The 19,767-nt window shown below is 39.4% G+C and overlaps 1 long non-coding RNA gene across 1 annotated transcript in view; it reads left to right on the top strand.

The window, feature by feature from the left end:
- Window positions 1-19,689, top strand: part of LOC129747831 (uncharacterized) — a 79,614-nt gene extending 59,925 nt beyond the window's left edge. Inside the window, exon 3 of the long non-coding RNA XR_008737585.1 lies at window positions 19,527-19,689. This is a non-coding gene — a long non-coding RNA (uncharacterized LOC129747831). The remainder of the gene's footprint in view (window positions 1-19,526) is intronic.
- The last annotated feature ends 78 nt before the right edge of the window (window positions 19,690-19,767 follow it).

Raw genomic sequence — 19,767 nt, 5'->3', positions numbered from 1 at the left:
ATTCCAGCCGCCTTTTCTTTTTTTTAGCAGATATAAACGGCTTCTTCAGAGCAACACGACCTTGGTTTTTTTTCACATGAAGTATGTTCCGTACCGTTTGAGGATTAACCTGTATATTTTCAAAATTCTTCAGGCTGTCTGCTAGTTTCGGGGCTCTGATTTTAGGAATCTGACTGATTTCCCTGCTAATGATGCGATGGTGACGATCCGTAAGCTTCAGTTTGCAGCAGTGATTGAAATCCTCACCAATTTTCTCATCAGAGGCATTCAAAATACACACTTTGAGGCCTCGCATAGCTATACAGGAGACGATACATATACATTCATTCAAACCTCCCCCCATGAGGAGGATCTGCTCTGAGAGACACTATTCGTTTGCTGCCCCGAACGAACTCTCTCAACGTTCGGTTGCTACATGATGCATGAAGAAGACGAGGCACACATACTCATTTACGTTGTTGAATTTGAATAACTCGAGCCGACCGCAAAGGTTGAGGCAACAACAAAAACAACCGAACTTATTGCGTTGCGTGGCCCGCAACGTATGGTGAAAGAGGGGGGAAGAAAAAGAAATGAAAAAAACTAGCTGCCTGCGTGCGGTTGCTGTGCAATAATAGCAATAGCAGAAAAACCTCACGCATTCGATCCAGGCACAAACGAGGGGACTCGGGTTTGCTCTGCCTTTTGAATTCGGTTCCCTCAAGGTTGTGACAGGAGATGAGTGAGAGCCATTCGTTTGGTTTTTTGGATTCGCTGCCTCGAATGTATATTGCTTCATGAAGGCGGCCATGTTGAGAGCGTATACATCATCGGTTTTGTCGTTTTCGCTGCCTCAAAGCAACCTTTGCTTCCGAGTAAAGCGTTGAGCGAGAGATGGTTGATCAACTCATGCTCAGCAAAATTCAATCACTGGTTTGCAGCCTCTTCCTGGAGTGGTCTCCAGGGAGTTAGTCTTTTTAAAGTTCTGAAGGACATACTGAACCGACGATCGTGGCCGTTTTACTATACCTGCAATTTCGGACAAGCTTTTACCGTCATCCTTCAGGTCAGCAATCAGTTTCCGGATGTCAACGAGTATTTTTTTGTGAGGAGCAGACATTTTCATGTTAATTTTTGTGGATTTAATTAACAGGAAAATGTCTGCTTTTCACAAAAAAATACCCGTTGACATCCGGATACACGAAAATCTACTGATTTATGCTAGATAAAGTTCATTTTACCGTATTTATCACTCAGACCACTGGAAATTGTCTTGGTGAGATTCAATTCACGTTTCTTCGTTTGACAGACTGACACAAAACTGTTTACTTGACTAATATTTGACAAAGTCCTCAGTGTACGGACAATTTTTTGACGTCGTTTTTGGGACTTTCTATACAAAATGAATTAGATTATTTTTAAGGTTTAATTTATAAACGTTTTTAATACTGATCTACAAAAAGGACTAATTTCTGCAGCGAATGATGTTTTTGTAGTATTTTTATTGACTAAAAAAGTGCACTTTTTGATTGTTTGGACTTCAAGGAACGTGCTGTACGGACAATTTTTTGATACACTGTATGTACATACATCTGGCAAGAATATTGGCAATTTGAGCCTGCAGTGCATGATTTTCAAAAGTTGGCTTATTTAACAGTTATCTTTCTTTGTTGTAACTTCATATATTAAAATCGAAATTTCATTTTCAGAAATTATCAAAATTCAAAAAAATGAAATAACATTCAGTTTTGGTAATTTCATTTTTTTCTGTTAGAAATAAGGCATCCTCGGGTATTCATTTCTTGCAGCAACAACACGCCCTAGATGTCTCACCCAAGCTCAGCTTCAGTCTTCTTGAGCAGATAAAATCAAGCACCGGCTATGTATTTGTACATCAGCTGAAAGGATGTGGAAGAAAAGGCTGTTAAACATTTTATTGGAAATGAAAAAGTCAAACCGAATGACATTCAACCGATCCGTTATGAGTTGTGTCATGTTTTTGTGACATTTTAATCATTCGAGTTCGAATGCAGATTAAGTTTGAAAATAGACCTTTGTTGACAGAGATGGATATGGATAAATTTAAATAGATAAATCATTATTAACTAAGTATAACAACGATTTTTTTAGACTTCATCGTAATACATCCGTGTTTCAAAAACAAAACTAAAATTAACCTCAACGCACTGATTGCTTTCTGATTCGGATCATTTCGGGGGAAAAAAAGATTTTCGCCGACGTCAGCTTCCAGGTGCAGAACGTTACTAAAAAAAAATCACAACACAAGAACGGTGATGATCCATCAGCTGCCCTACCTACCTTTGCAAATCCGAACCAAACGCGCCACCATTGCAAAAGGGACGGCCACAAGCACCAAATCGGGAAGCTGGCGCTAGAAAGGCGCCCAGAAAAAAAGCAATTTTGAAATTTTAATGAACATTGATTTTTGCCTTCGCTCGCTCAATCCGCGAAACTCGAAGCCTTCGGTAGGTACGTTGTAATGAAATTCTGCCCCTCCATCTTTATGGGTAGAGGAAAAATGGGCAGAGGATGTAGGATTGCGTCCAAACTCTTCCGGTGTGTCAAAAGTCAATTAAAATCTCATTCGTCAATCGCCATTCCACAAGGATGCACAAATAATTGAATGCATTGACCGACAGGCGTCAAAATTACCAAAAAGTGAAATCAATGTTCTGAATCAGAACTTGTGATATTTTCTACGACGACAGTTATGAACGTAAATTGAGATTAATTACCTTATGGGTTGACATTTTTTGTGACACAAAGCTGATCAGAAATAAGAACATTAAACTTCTTTTCTCCCGCTTCAAATTTTCATTATCCGGCTCGAAGGACCAATTTTGAAGTCACTGATTGTAAATTTGCTCTGCTGTTTGCGGTTGTTGATTCAGAAATCCGATGTATACTTTATATCACTACCCACCTCGAAGGATCAACTTTGCTGCGCTGTTGATTCAGAATTCCGGTGAACACTAAATTATAATTTGGGGTGAAGAACAAACCTTGCTTGAGGCTTTTTTGAGGTTTTCCAAGGAAATATCTTAATATCAACAGAGTGATTTGTTTTCTCACTTGGTATCATATCAACAAAATTCCTAGCAATCTATCCACTGCAAGCCATCGAACGTCCACTAAGAAACAATCCTTCAATCGAATTTGAAAAGCCATAAAGCCCTTCGGGAAAGCGCTATTGATTTTCAAACAGTAAATTGCACTTTGGTCGAACCATTTTCCTCTAACGCTATGCAGCAACATCATTTCCCAGAAGTATTACCACAGTCTCTTCCTTTCAATGTGGCAAACATGGATGGAGGAAGGTCACACAATAGTAAAGTGACATGTTATCCGATATACTTACTCTGGTACTCGTGCACTTTCAACCATTTGTACACCGTGTTGGACTGCTGCTACATGTATCAGATCGGGGGATGGGATTGCCGTTAGAAATAAACCATGTTTTCCGTGCCATTAAAACAAGGTCAACATACATAAGTTGGAGTGCAGTTCTATTTTCTTCTTAATATGTTCAGCCTTCCCATGATTGCATTGGCGTTGTGGTACCTAAAACCGATTGGAATTGATAACCGAGGCACGTTGAAGATTGAAATTTCCTTTTAACCTTCATTTCATTTGTGCTCCATGAACTAATCGACTATTTAAGAAAAGAAAGAAAATTATATATCCTCAACAGAAAGTGCGTTAAAATCAAAATTAGGAAATTGCTGGGACCCATCTTTTATTGCGTGTGCAGCCCGGAATTTTTCTCTGTTTTAAACCAAAAGCCATAACTCAAACCGCTAACCTTGGACTTCGATGAAGCGTTTTTTTATGACGGCGACTGGGGTGATATGTTGATTATGGCGCTATAATGCTTGGTGAGAATAAAAAAGATGAACCAAGCCGTGTCGTCGTTTGTTGTCATCGAACGAATTTCCAACGCTCTTTTTAATGTTTGTCCGTTTTTTCTCTTTTTTCCGAACGGCCCCATGTGGAGGGTCACCACCTTTCAAAATATCTATTGGCAAGCTCCCAAGTCCTCGACTGTTTCCCTTTCGAATGGAAAGTCATCAATTGCAAGAGTATCATCAGTGCCTCTGAGAGTGCTTACACGGTGTGAAAATATAACAATTATTCGAAAAAAAAAGAGGTTGAATTGAATTCTCGTTTGAAAAAATAATAGCTGAAAAAAGAATACCTTTATTCGTTGAGCGCTGCAGTATTAAAAAATTACTTTACTAAAATCAGCAAGCAATTTCTTATCTTTATATAGCTTTATTGCAAAAAATTTTGCGTTGATGTTTTAAATCCAAGTACGGTACGATTTCAAAATTACTTCAACGTTTAATCCACTAGTTGAAATTTCTCTAGTGTAACTGAAATAACTTGGATGATTGATTGATTGATCTTGAAAAACAAAAACAAGAAATCTACAATAACTTAAATGTAAGAAGGAGTATAAGCAGGCGTTGTCTTCCAAGGACGTCAAAATTTGCGCTTCGTAGAAAAAGTTTTTCCAGAAGTATAAAAATAGTATAGAAATTAGAGATCATCGAATCCATTAATGTGAACGTTATTGTGAAGTGCGTTGGGAAAATCCCGCGAATATTTCAAACACCGAAAAGATGTGAGAGGAGGCTTCAGAAGCTTGGGTTGCCAAAGTTCTTAGTACCAAAAGTTGGCCCTGTTCCTGCCAACTAAAAACGCACGGATCCGGATCTGTGAAATATGTATCCTCCCGATAAAAACTTGTTTGATGAGATTCAACCTTTTTACTGATTTATACGTTTAGATTACATTATTTTTTATAAAGACCTAAACGAAGCGTTTGGCAGGGTACCCCACACTTTATTTATTCCTTCCCTTCTTGTTCCGGTATCTTTTACGGTATTTACCACATGGTTGGCCTGGTTGACACAGTAATCTCTGCTAAGCATTTTTACATATAACAGAAAATATATAACGCTAAAAAAAAATTGGAGGACGCAAGTCTCTCATTTTCCAGGATGCCCCAAAATTGTATAGGGAATTTTAAACTTGTGAAATGTTATGCGCTACAGGCTAGAATGGATCCTAGGCCTCTTACAAGATCTCATGCCAAATTTGAGCCAGATCGGATCACGGGGAGGGGTCGCTCAACGAGCCTGAAGTTTGTATGAGATTGTGAGACATTTTGTTCGGAAGGAACGGGAAACACCAGTTTTTCATAAACAACTTTGGTCCTCTTTGGCCGATTCCTTTTGAATACGGTTTTTCTTGAAGCCTAGATTATGACGCATATTTTGTTCCGAGACCACATTCCGATAAGAGTTGAGATAAAAAAGTTATTAAGCATCAGAAATCGGCCGAAGGAGACCAAAGCTATTGATGAAAAACTTGTTTTTCATGTTCCTCCCGATCAAAATGTCTCGAAATCCCATACAAACTCCAGGCTCGTTGAGCGACCCCTTCCCGTGATCCAATCTGGCCCAAATTTGGCATGAGATCTTGTAGTAGGCCTATGTTCAATATTTGGGGCACTCTAATGTTCACATGTTTTGGCTATAATGTTAAAAGAAGAAATAGAAGAAGAATTATTAATGTGCAAAATATAAGTTCTAACTTTAGCTCAATAACGTACGAAGTGGTTTTTTTAAGCACTAGCTGATCCGGTACGAACTTCGTTCCGGTTTCAACCATTAATTCATGATGATTAGTTTGTGAGTTTTTAAATCAGAAAGCAATTGAACGCCTTAAAAAGACTTACTTGTATGAATTTGCATCTCAAATAAGATGCATAATCACGACAATATCGCAAAATCATTGAACAGTTCTTATGGAAGACCCCTTTTTCGATCTTTTATTAAGATTTATTGAATAAGTATCCTGTGAATTAATATAATTGTCAGTAGGCTATGCAATAAGTTTGAAATAAATGTTCACTTCACTCTGACTACTCTCATAAACCACACGCGTTTTTCTAATAGGTTTTGAACCCAGAGTATCGCCATAGTAACGGCCAAACAAAGTGAAATTTTTTTTATGAAGATTTGAAAATTTTCCGCAAGTAGTCAAGCGGTCGAGCGAATTCAAGCAGTTCTAACAGCAGCTTAGCAGCAGAAGGAAGCGGAAATAGTCCGAATAGGATTGCTGGCGGAAACTTCTAGATGCCGATCGTGGAGCGTTTGCGAGAACGAGAAAATTACTCCTCGTGGTCGTTTGCTACGAATATGGCTCTAATCCGTGAAGGAACGTGGGCAGCTGTAGATGGCCGACAAGACGAGGACCCGGTGGATGCGATTTCCATGAAGGCACTGGCAACGATTTGTCTCAGCATTGAACCCGTGAATTATAGTTTGGTTCAACGTGTTCGAGCTGCAAGGGAAGCGTGGAACAACAGTCGCATTCCAGGATGACGGAATGACTCGTCAGATCGGGCTTTTCAGGAAACTGACTAGAATTCGTCTCGAAGATTGCGGTTCCTTGGAGGAATATGTAAGCGAGTTGATGTCGACAAGCCATAAACTCGCGGAAGTGGGTTTCGTCGTAGATTACACGTGGCTGGCTAGTCTTCTTTTAATGGGCCTCCCGGAAGCGACGAGCCGGGGATGGACATCGGGTGCGAGATTGACGGTGGACGCTGTGAAAGCGAAAATACTGCAGGACGTAAAGACGTCGAATCTGGCTGGTCCGAACCGAGAAGGTGCATTCTTTTCAAAACGAACAATCAACGATGAAGAAGCTTTGTGGTGGCATGGATTCCGGAAGGAAGTCTTCGGAATAGGCAAATCGGTACCACTATTTTGTGACAATCGATGTGTCATTTGTCTAGCTGAGTAGCAAATAGGATACTCGCCCCGAAGCAAACACATCGATCTACGACTTCATTTCGTAAGGGAGCAACTTGAGAAGAAGACGATTCAAATATTCCACGTAGCGCCCAATCTCCTGAAAGCAGATGTCCTAACGAAAGGCATTCGAGCTCCTAAACTCTTCGAAGCATCCAGAGCCCTATGTTTACAAAATTCAGGTTATGAGAGGGGTGTTGAATAAGTAACCTGTAAATTAATATAATTGTCTTTGCAATATGGCTATGCAATAAGTTTGAAATAAATGTTCACTTCACTCTGACTACTCTCATAAACCACACGCGTTTTTCTCATAAGATTCGATACCAAAAAGCAATTGTTCGTTTCTTAAAACTAACATGAAAAAAAACTATGAATATTTAGATTATTTTCAAAAATCTCGGGAGAAACTATTGTCACTAGTTCTAATTACCAGAACTAGTAAATGTGGAAAAATAACTTAAAAATAGTATGGCAAGTCAATCCAAAAATGCTACAAAAATAACAGATTTGTAAAAAATTTAACAAATTCATGAAGAACGAAAAAAAGAGTACAGATGAAACAAATTTTCCTTAAAGTTTATTCTGAACAGTCGCACATTTCATACGAAGTTTAAATTCAATTTCGTTTGATCGTCATTCCTCCCGTAAGCAGGTATGTAAACGAAAAGCCCCAAACAATTCACGACGTTAATCCTGGTGTGTATGTAGGATTGTGGCTTTTATTGCCGGTCGGTGGTTTGCATAAATTGTCCACGATATCGTAAACCTTTGGTTGGTGATTAATTTTTAGCGTTCACAATACGGTCCCTGCACCTGCAGCATCGCTTCACACACCGCGTTGTTTTTATTTCTGCAGAATCCTGCTGGCCCAGAGAGATCGGAGTATGATGGGATGGGTGGTGTTTTATGTCCAATCATCCCCCCTTCCCGTGAGCCTCCATTCTATACCGTTACTCACTCAACACCTGCTTGTTTATTTAATCGAAGTGAAAATTAAATAATCCTTTATGTCGACGAGAGCGACGCCGCCAAACAATATCTCTACAGTACCTACCTACCAGCAGCACTCTATATTAGGTCACAAGGGAAATTCTCTCTCATTCACAGCAAACTGATGAGAAAGGAGGTGTTAGCATGTGGAGATGATAATCGACCGACGGAATTGTGGACTGCAGCGATTATTGATGGGAGTCCTTTCTTTTTTGTGTTCCATCGAGCCCATCACGAGCAGCAGAATCATCACCAGAAGTAGGGTTAGAGGGAGGAAATTTGCTGGGTGGTTGATTTGTTCACTGACAGGTAAACATGGCAACGCAATTAACGTTGATTGCATTCTTTGCTGATGGTGCTGCTGGGTGATCTCCGCCAAAGCGCCGGCTCTCCCATAATCAATGAGTGTTTCATGAGCTTTGCTGTGGGTGTCAGCTTACCTCGTCAGAACAGAATGGGTGATATGTACTTGAAGGTCTGAATGCGAGAGATTATAATTGAAATGCTTCCTTCCACTTTATAAACGTCAGGGAGCCCGGTGGAGGTTGAGGAACCGAGGGAGATTTTTCCTGTTAAAGATATTATACACGGTGCATTAGATCTCTGGGTGTAATGCCAATTTATGGAAAATAGTGAAACATTAAACAGTCTCGTTATTTTTTTAAGGACTGTGTTGCAGTTTGTAGCTGATTTATTCACAGGATTCGGATGGCACGGAGAAGCGCGTGTTGGTTTTAAACACTTTTATTATGTCTTCAAATTCAGATAACTTTATTAGATATTCAACGATAACTTCACTTGGGTTTTTGATTTAGACTTTATTGTCGATATGAGGAACTATGTCCGTTCACTTTGATGGTTTCTTTCTACTGACTCGTCAGCTGATCGCTCGTCGATCAGCTGTGTGGATTGAGAGTGCGACAAAATAAGAGCACATTGCCGCTGCTTTTGTCGTGTCGTTACAATGAGACTCAGATATTAGCATGGTTCCAATTTTGCGTTAACATCACCGGCCCCCTTGATATGCCTAGCATTATCAACGGAGTCCTAACTTCACTACTTTTACAGCTGTTTCGTTAATAATATGATACGACGCTCGTTACAAAATAAGAAAGTTTGTTGATTTTCCGCTGAACTTCTCCAGAGCCTCACTCGACATTGTCTTCTTCTTCAGAGTGGACTGTATATTTTCCTCTTCAACGAGGCTGTGGTTGTGGGTCGTAGCCTGTGCGCTCGAACATAATTGTGGATGCGATCGAAGACACTGCTGATCATGGTACCGGCATCAAAGCCCCATCAACTCTGGAATCAGATGAGAAGGGCTTTTTTACTCAATTAAAAATTACTTACTAACGACTTCCCTGAAGCGGTGGCTTCGAGCCACCGCTGGCGCAATATGCGCCGATGCTGCTGCGATGCTCGGTGATGGTGATCTTGAACGACGACTGCGATGTGGAATGTAATGGGAAAATGGCGATGAACAACGGGTGTATCCAGATCCGGTGGTTGGCACGACTTCCTGAGCGAGGTAGCGTGCCCTTAGGGATGATGTGGTTTGCTTATGGATCTGGTAGTCTTCGACTCTTCATGGGTGGACTCTTCAATACGGACGGTCAGCGACCGCCGTGTGCACGGTAGACACTATGGAGTATGAACATTCCTTAAGATTTTTTGATCATAATTTAAAAACAAATAACTTAACTGGACTGCGGGGGCCAAAATACCCCCGCAGGCGCGCCCTATGCGCTTCGATAGAGAGGAATTCTAATACCCTCTTTTTGATAGTGCGAGATTGTCCCGAATTAGAAGCAAACAGTTTCCCGAAACCCTCGTTTGAGCAACTTCTTCTTGTGCGTGACATCATACTCGAATTTAGTTCGTTGAACGTGAAACTCTTTAGGAACCTTTCCAGAAACTATCCAGCCCAGATGTGTGTTTTGCAGTGTTGGCCCAACATCATTTAACTTGTGTCGTCCTTCCAACAGTAAATCATAGAACACCTCTGCTCCAAGAATAAGATCGATACTGCCAGGATTTTGAAAATTAGGATCTGCAATGTTGAGTCCAGCAGGAATATTCCAACTTCCAATGTCGATCTTTTTTCCAGGAAGATCAGATGTGACATTTGGGAGAACGTTAAATTTCAATTTAGAACGAAAGTTGGAATAGCGTGAACGTATCGATGCCAAAACAGACTGGATGGAACAGGTATTTGATTGCCCAATGCCTTCGACTGGAAGATATTGTTGACGACGATGAAACTTCAAAGATTGAGCAATCTTTTCAGTCATGAAGCATAACTGCGATCCTGAATCCAACAAAGCTCTAGCTGGAATGGTATTCCCATCTCCATCCTCAATCATTACTACTGCTGTAGTAAGCAGGACTGTATTGGAAAAGGTCTTAGGATTTGTGGGGGTTATAGAACTGTGGCTAGTAGAAGGATAGTCTGTGGCATTTGAGGATGGAAGGTTATCCATGCTTTGGCGTGGGTTGTGTGAAATTTGTGTCTGGTTCTGGAGAGTGGAATTAGGGAAATCATGGTAGGTTACTTCTAATTGGTTCTGTGGTGGCTGTTGACTCACGTCCGGATTGACTTGCTGTGGAACGCGTAACTGCTCTGAACAGAATTGTGATATTGGAGGACCTGCGTGCAGGAGGGTGTGATGGCCTCTTCCGCAACTCTGACAGGACCCCTTGATACAAAATCTTGCGATATGACCTGGCGAAAGACAATTAAGGCACAAAGATCTCTTCTTGACCAACTCGACACGATCAGAGACTTTCATCTCCGCAAACTTAGCACACTTAAACACTGAGTGCATAGACTCCTCACAAAACGGACAGGAAAATTTTTGCTGAACACCAGTGTGACTTACTGTCTGAAAACGAGTGTGAATTCTCTGCTCCTGTGGGCTTGAATTTCCTAACGAGATGTTTCGAAGCACCATGCATCTTGACTTCAGAAAATCAATCAATTGTCGATACGTTGGAACCTCCTTCGAGTTGTGGTGGCATTCCCAGTGGTGCAGAGTAGCGGAATCCAAAAGCTGACACACCATATGCTGGAGAATCGTGGACATCTCCTCTGTTTGCACATCAACCTTCTGGAGCATCATTAGCGTTGTCTCGAATATCTTCACTACGCGGTTAAGTTCCTCATAAGATTCTTCTTTCATGGGGTTGACAGCAAATAATACGTCGAGGTATGACTTAACTAGAAGCTTTTTGTTCTCATATGAACCTTGAAGAGTTTGCCATGCGATATGATAGTTGGCCGATGTCAAATCTATAGATGCTATTTCTGTTAGCGCATCACCTATCAACGACGTTCGCAGGTATGCAAACTTGTCAATCTCTGACAAGTGAGAATTGTTGTGGATCATGCTGATGAAGGTATCTCGAAATGTGATCCAATCTGGCAATCTTCCACTGAATGTTGGTAGTTTTAATTCGGGGAGTTTGACTCTGGGCTTTGAATCTACCACTGCAGATGGTTTTGGAGATTGAGCACTGACACCGCCATCTCCTTGGGCTGCTTCTAGCACTCCCAAACTGTGTTTTATTTCGAAGAAACGATTCTCAAAGTCTTTGATGATGCGAATGTTGACCTCTGCACGCTCGCTGATTCTCATTGCACGATCAATGGCTGCTTGCTCTCCGTCGCAATCTAAGCCAACCCTCATATCTGCATCGTCGGTTATCACCTCAATGTTTTCTCGCACTCGAATAAACTTGTCGTACAACTCATCCAACTTCTGTATACGGTACTTTAAGGATACAAAATCTCGCTCGGCTTGGTACTCGTTCACGAAATCTTGAATGTTGTCCATCAAACTTCTCAGGTTCCTCTCCTGTTTTACCAGGAGTCGTAAGTCATCTCGAGACATGGCAGTTATCCGGGCACGCACAACCACAAGATAATCTTAACACCACTGCACTGCACGGTATCACAAATCCACAGAACAGTACGGTAAACGGTAATGTTTCGCGGTTGACAAACGAGCCACCAACAGAATGTTTGATGATAAACTTATTTATGTAACCAACTCTCACAGAACCATTAACCCAGCATGCACAATTACCTTTTTTTAAATTTGGTTCCAGCAGCCTGATTCTCAAAGCAGGTCTGCACCACAGACTTACCTGAGCACACAGTACTTATCCTTTTGATCTACGGGTGACGATGAGATTGCAAATTCACAAATTTAGTAGGTTGTTTGTTTTGCCAAACTCTGATGTTCCGGGTGACTGCTGGTTGATACAAACTTTTGAACTAAGAATAGCTGATCCGAAAACTGCGTAGAACTGCTTCAAAACTGGCTCAATTTCGATTTTTTCACACTGTTCCCGATTTTACTGTCCCTTGGGGAAGGGGAAGGGGAAGTGTCACTCAACCCGTGGGGGGGGGGGGGGGTAAGGGTTCTTCGACCAAACTCCTCACTTCACTTCAGTACGTTGTAGGAGACTGGATGCAACACTTTACGCGATTTTCATCCACTTTATTGGTACCCAATTGAGGGGAGGGGGTGGTTCGGTCCCAGGGGAAGTTCCCAGTTCACTTGGGATTAACACCAACAGCACCACACACAAACGTTGTACCATAAAAATGCTCCAACAGAGCGAAAATCGCACAACTTCACCTTTGTACTCCGCTTGCTCAAGATGGGGGGAGAGGAAGCCCTAAAGGGAGGGGGACCCACAAATAGCAACTGACTGTAGCACCCAACTCCACCTCGCACTTGTGCACCACAGGTACACTCAAAATCCACTTTTTTAAGGTGTGAATTTTTTGCTATTAATCAGCAAATCGAACTTTAGGAGTGAGAGGGGGGTGAGGTACTGGTCCACTATATCCACTTGGGGAAGGAGAAATGGTTCGTCTGAACTATCCAAACGATTCCCTACACAACAACCGACACGATAGCCACAAAATGACGACTTGACTTCGCTTGGCTTCCCTATATTCGATGTCTTAGCTTGGTTGCACACAATAGCCGTTGGGTGTTCTTTTATCTCCCGTAAAACTCCACACGAGGAACAATTGAAGATCAATCAACCAACGCGCTTCTCGATCCGGCTCGATTCGGACCAAATGTTGCAGTTTGTAGCTGATTTATTCACAGGATTCGGATGGCACGGAGAAGCGCGTGTTGGTTTTAAACACTTTTATTATGTCTTCAAATTCAGATAACTTTATTAGATATTCAACGATAACTTCACTTGGGTTTTTGATTTAGACTTTATTGTCGATATGAGGAACTATGTCCGTTCACTTTGATGGTTTCTTTCTACTGACTCGTCAGCTGATCGCTCGTCGATCAGCTGTGTGGATTGAGAGTGCGACAAAATAAGAGCACATTGCCGCTGCTTTTGTCGTGTCGTTACAATGAGACTCAGATATTAGCATGGTTCCAATTTTGCGTTAACAGACTGTATTTCAAAAAAGCAACACTTTCTTCTTTGCATAACTTTTGGTTGCGCGGATGAAAACTGATAAAATTTTCAGTAAAGTTTGTTTTTATTTTGCTCTACGAGACGTGACGTGGTTATAGGCCTCGACTGAGTCGATTTAGGGTCATTATTGAATTTCTCAAACCCTGGAGTCTAAATAGCTTCGTTTTGGTTCAAAACTTATCCATTTATTTTTGCAGAATTTCAAAGGAAATTTTCTATTGAACACCTCGTTCGTATCTTATTAGGCAAAAACGTTATAGGCTGATGAAAAGGGGTAAGTCTTTGACTTTGAAAAGCCATCAATTCAACTGACATCACTGCTAGTGCCTAGCGAGGTATTGCAATATTTCTTTACAAGCAATGCTTTTCTAGGCACCAGCAATGATGTCAGGTGAATTTATTGTTTTTCAATGCCAAAAGACATACCCCTTTTCAACATACGAATTTACGGTGTTTGGCAAAGTTGTGCAGCGGAAAATTTCTTTTGAAGAATTTATAAATTGGCACAGAGCCCATTAGCAGGCTCGGATCCATGGATGATGTTAATTTTTCAGAATAAAATATTAAATTTTTCCATTTAAACCATAAAGTCAAAATTTACTCATAAAAACGTTACTTTGAAATTCTGCAAAAAAATTATAGAAAACGAAGCTTTTTAGACCCCAGGATTACAAGTACGAACTTTTAATTACTAAATAGCAGATAGCTGAATGGCCGTTTTGTGTATTTCTTTGAGTTTTAGGTTCAAAATTTCTCATTTAAATTTTAGAGCAGATGACAGCCTGAATTGAATATTCTCTTGAGTGGAAATCTATTTCATCGCAATGTTTAATACTTATACAGTACATAAAATACATGCCAGTTAGAATTCTTATTTGAATATTTAATCTTACTTTTAATGGTTTTGATTAACGAGTTGAAGCTCCTTCTTGAACATTCGACTTCTTCTTCTTTGGTGTGTCTATTTTCAATAAAGCATTGTAGGAGCGTTTTGAAAAAAATCAAATCACATGCAACAGATTTGTCCTCAAATGGCGACCGTCTTCGTAGAGTGCACACGCAATCAGACGAGGCTTAACAACAACTTTTCCGAAAGGGTCTGGAAGCGTTCTCCAAGTGGCATCAACTTAGGGTTGCGTGACCCCAACCTTTTAACAGTGTGGGTTCATGTTGGTGGTGGATGGAAGGCTGTTGGATAAATATAGCAATTGATGGGAAAATCGAAAATGCAAATCTCTAACCTATGAAGTCCTCATATCCCTACCAACAAAAATGAGCTTCCACGGAAAGATTGGTTCTAAAATGTGAGACTGGAGCCTAATGTGTCATCATTTTGTTACCCGAAAAACCATTAAAGTGGTTGCCATCCGCTACAGCTGGCTGATACAAGGGTCGTATCAAAAGTACTATTTTGGGAATCGCGCGAATTCATGTCGCTTTCGTTAAACGTGGCGGAGGGTCGAAAATATAGTCGTGATTGAATTTTTTTGCTCGGCCCTCGCTGTTGTCCATCCGGGGATTTTATTGCAAGTTTTACCGGCGCTTTTTCCTGTTTTATGGCTCATATAACAAGAGAAGAAACACGTGAAAATATTGCCGATCATCGGAGCTGAAATGCACGACGTTACGTTGACAATGGGGGTTGATTAATTCACGGTTCGGTGTTTAATATTGTCCCATCACGCCATTTTTATTCTTCGCCATTCTGATGATGAGTCTCTGGTTGGTTCGACGATCTAAAAATAGTCACTCTTTCTTTTCGCGTGGCTTCAAGAAGTTCAGGTGGGGGATGCTCCCTTTGGTTTGGGGTTTGTCTAACAATAAATGGTAGAAGCCATATAGATTGCATCAACGTTAGTAACAAGAAGACAGTATGTAATATGAGGTTTTAAATGGAATAAATATATGCATAATTTGAAATAGAATTGTTTGACCATAAGGAGAAGATCAATCTTCAAGATTGATTGTGATGAACGGTCATGTACTTAGATCGATTAATCTAAAAAAAATAATCGTAGCCTGAGGATCGATCTCGGAGTTAAACCTAGTAGTAGACTGTCAGTTGCTGAGATCGGCAGTTCCATGTTCCAAGTTTCCAATCGCTGGTCCCTTTTCGTCACATGAGTCTTTCCGATTTCATCACGAAATACTCTGCTCATGGCCGTAGGAACGGGGGGGGGGGGGGGGTTTGGGGGTTAAACCCCCCCCCCCCCCCCCATGAGGGTCCAAAAAAGCAAGCGAGGTATTCTACTCTACACTCAAAATTTCAAATCCATAATCAAATTATGATAATAGAGCAAATATATTCAAGAAATACAATCTAGACTAAAAATTAATGCCAAAACCTCAAAAACCCATCCCAAGTTCAAAATTTTGCTACAGTTTTCAAAATTTTCTCACTTGTTCATAAACTAAGGTTGTCAGAATTTTTTCAGCACGTATCTGGGCTGCTTTATGTTAAAACCAGGCAAAATCTGGGTATTTGATTTCAAAATTTCCTACCAAAATACAGGCAATATCGGACAATTTTGATCAAAACTTAGGAATTGCTCATCAAAAATCATGAAAAAATCTTGAGAAAACCTTCCCTGACTATTTTTATTTTAGAAACTAGCTCCAAAAAATTTGGACGCATGAATAAAAAATATTTTACAACTCAATTTGTTTTTTTAAAGTTTGATTTAAAATGAGAATGAGATTCAAACCCAGCACATTTATATTAATTATCGGACAATCTGGCAAATTTATCATAAAAATTCATGTCTGAATATTAAATTTTAAATTAAACCCATTTTGGGGGTTCTGATTCTATATTCCCATAACCAAAATTGTATTTCTACATATTTTCGTATTTTTGATTCTATATCAAGTTTAGAATTCTTGATTTTCAGTTCGATAAGCATAAGAAATTAAGAATGAAAAGCTGCTTTCCTGATTCGGTTTTGCATTTCATATCAAATTTGAATAATGTTTTTCGAAAATCATTTGCATTTTCAATATTTTGATAATTATTTTCCGAATATAAAAATAAGAAGAATTTTGTTTTTCATTTTAAATCAACCTTCTCAAACTTTATTCTAAAAGATTCGGAAATCGTATTTTTTGTACATTTCAGAAATGGTATAAAAATTCTGAAACAGTTCAATTTTTGAATTCAGGTTCAGTAAAAGAATTCAAGAGAACATGAAAATAAAAATTTGCTTGTCAATTTCCAGATTTAATTTTTTTTAATCCGAAGAAGTTTGTACACACAATTCAGCTGAAAATCACAGATATAAGTAGAATTTGAGTTAGTTTTCTATGTTTTGTTTTATGCAAAATATCCCAAATTATGTTTTATAAAATTACCCACATGATATTCATTATGGAATTTATTCTTTATGAAAAATATTTCCGGATGAAAAAACCAGTATCTGATCTTCACCTAAAAAATCTACACAAAATTCAATATTTTCTCGGTGTATTGATTAACATTATGGATATTGAAGTTTTTTTAAAGCTGAATTTCAAACTGAAATCATAAATTTAGTTCAAGTTTGCACCGAGTAGATTTGATCCGAAAATTTGCTATCGCTTACTGTTTTTTTTGAAATTTTTTATTTATTTTTTTCAAAGGTTAAATTCTTGGAATTTGCAAAAGAGTTTGGAAGATTGGGCTCGTATGATTTGAGCATAGAATAGGTTTTTTTTTTAAATGAAGGCTTGCTTAAAAAGAACTTATTTTATGCTTCGACCTAACAGACTCTTAAACAAATTCTTAAATTTTAACTTTCGATGAAAGCTAATTCCATATTTTGTTTCAAAAGGTTTCAAAAAAAATTAGCTCATCTTTTAGGCTAACCATTTTTCTAAAGTTACGTTTTAATTCCAAAACTATTAATGAAAACTTAGAAATAAATAATCATATAAATAGTAACAAATATAATTTGTTTTTTTTTTCGTACGTTGTTGCGCAAAACGTCATAGGTAAAAATCAATCTCCAAACCCCCCCCCCCCCCCCCCCCCCATGAGTCGGTTCTTTCTACGGCCCTGACTCTGCTCATTATTCGTTGCTAGGTGTTTTTGCAGTCACGGGCTCGCAAGGCCTCCACTAACCCCACTATCTCGCAGCAGTACTGTTTGGGTTTCGAACACGACTCGGACGTTGAAAACAGACGCGTTATCTCTAACATAAAAAGATTTAAAAAACAATCATTCGTTCTTGCAGTAATTATTTTCTGAAAAAAAAGCTTTTCTATTATCTGTTGTGTTCTGTAACTTATTTGTATGGTTTAAAAGGAACTTTTCTTATACCCATATTTTGTTTAACACTGTCTCGAAGCTTGTTTCTGTTATCCTTAAGGGGGGGGGTAGGGTCTAACACTTTCAAAAAATCGATTTTTTTTATTTTTTTATTTTCTTATTGTAAAACATTTCAAGAATGTTGTGTCAAATTTTCAAGCCAATTGAAGCAAAACTGTAGAAGTTATAGGCCTTCATCTCCTCCTATCTAATACTGCAAGAAAGCAAGAGCAGAAACTTCAAACGCGTTTTTCTCGAAAGTACATTTTTAAAGTCCGTGGACATCGTCATTTGAAAACTACTTATCCGATTCTTTTCAAATTTGGAACACATTTTCTACATATAAAATACCAGACCCCAACGTTTTTCTTTTTTGATTTTTTTACTTTGGGGAGATTTTAGAGGTGAAAAATGGAGGAGTTTTTCGTGAAAAATCGTAGTTTTTACTTCAAACAGCCACATAAATTTCATAAAAATATTTTTAAGTTAAATAAAAACGTTGGGGTCCAGAAAAACATCTATTAAAAATATTTTGCTCTGATTTTTTGATTTCAGATGATTCTGTGCTGAGATACAGTGTCCACCGCAAATCCTGTTTTCTAAAAGGCATCCTCGAAAATGCTCCGTCACCGGCTCATTTTTCAATATTTTTCTACGAAAAAATTACTAAATGATCTTTTAACAATGCTTTGTATAATGCAAAAAATTTGAATACATTTGTTTGAACGATAGCTCTAGAAAAAAATCGTGAAAATGGAGTTTTTTTATACCCGTTGGACCCTACCCCCCCCCCTTAATGATCACTTTCTAATCCTGAATGAAGAACACTGTCAATATACGTAATGGCCTGCTTTGTTTGATATCCCATCAAAAAAAGGTGGCTGGCAAAATGTCGTGAATAAACACCCACGCTTTGACAAGGGTTCGATTGCCACAATGTGTCTAGGGTGTAAATCAAAGACGTTTTTTCGTCTTCTGTTTATGTTTCTAAGACAGTTTATTTTAAACATATTCTATTAAAATCTTTATTTTGAACCTTGTCACGTAAGCAAGCAAACAAAGGTCGCGGTAAGTCAAATTGAAACTAAACAATTTAGGATCAGCTGGAAGATTCCCTTCCTCTAAAAATGTCAACTCGGAATTAGGGCTTTCTGTTTGAAGAAGGTAAATTCCATGTGACACGTGGTGGTTTATCGACATCGTTGCCTGAATTATTGGTATGCAAGGCTGACGGTATAGTCTCATAAATTCAACGTGTCCTTTCGGTCTTTTCAAACAAGTGTCGCACCCTTCCGGAGGCGACGGCAACTGTGCAAGCAAACACAAAACACGGAAAATGGCAAGAAAAACGGAAACGTTCAGTTTTGTTATTAGAACTAATGAGTGCTTAACCCGGTTTTCACCATCATTCGTTGATTGCTTACATAAGACTTGAGCAAGGACTGGCACTGGACTGTCTGTCTGTCTGTCTTTTTTGCCTACAATCATTATGCATCGTGGCACCGCACCATCATATAGCAAGCAAGCAGGCCTCGCCCTGTGGCCTACTGTGTCATTTCGCTGGATGGAAACTTAACAGCCGGGCCGGGGTTGGAATCATCTGAAGGACGGCCTGCCTACTTGTTATCATCAGCGCTTGCCGCATGTCGTTAGAAAAAATAAATAATTTGCGCAACCAGAATGTTTCAGCATCCTTGAAATCACGAAGAAAGTGAATAAAATTTGAGATTTAATTTCATCATGAAATTTAGAGTTCACTTAATTTAATTCATGCGTCTCGATTCCAGCAAATATGATTGCATAATCTTCATTCCCAAGGAGCGAATTCTCTAATCGACTAACAGCTCCGGACATATTAAGAGCAAACATGACAACACCTTCATCCTAAGTAGTAAGGGTTGATTTTCTCATTTTCTATTTTCCCTTTCTCTTCTCTTTTTCCCAACCAACCAACTGGCGAACCATATCAGGAGGAGGGCTGGAAGCTTAATCGTACCAATTACTACCAGGAGGGTTGGCTGGCGACGGGAAATGTCCGAGGAATCGTGGGTGTCACCTTCACCACATCCCACTGCAAGAAGAACGTCGAGTATCCGCTGAGAACGAACTACAACCTTCGGGGCCATCGGTCCGACGTAAGTGGCTGCCGACATTTTTCAATTTTTTCACACGATTTAATTTTACAGGGAAATCTCATTAGAAGAAGTCTTA

Source organism: Uranotaenia lowii, chromosome 1, assembly GCF_029784155.1.
Source record: "Uranotaenia lowii strain MFRU-FL chromosome 1, ASM2978415v1, whole genome shotgun sequence".
Taxonomy (NCBI): Eukaryota; Metazoa; Arthropoda; class Insecta; order Diptera; family Culicidae; genus Uranotaenia; species Uranotaenia lowii.
This window is presented reverse-complemented; position numbering and strand designations above follow the sequence as displayed.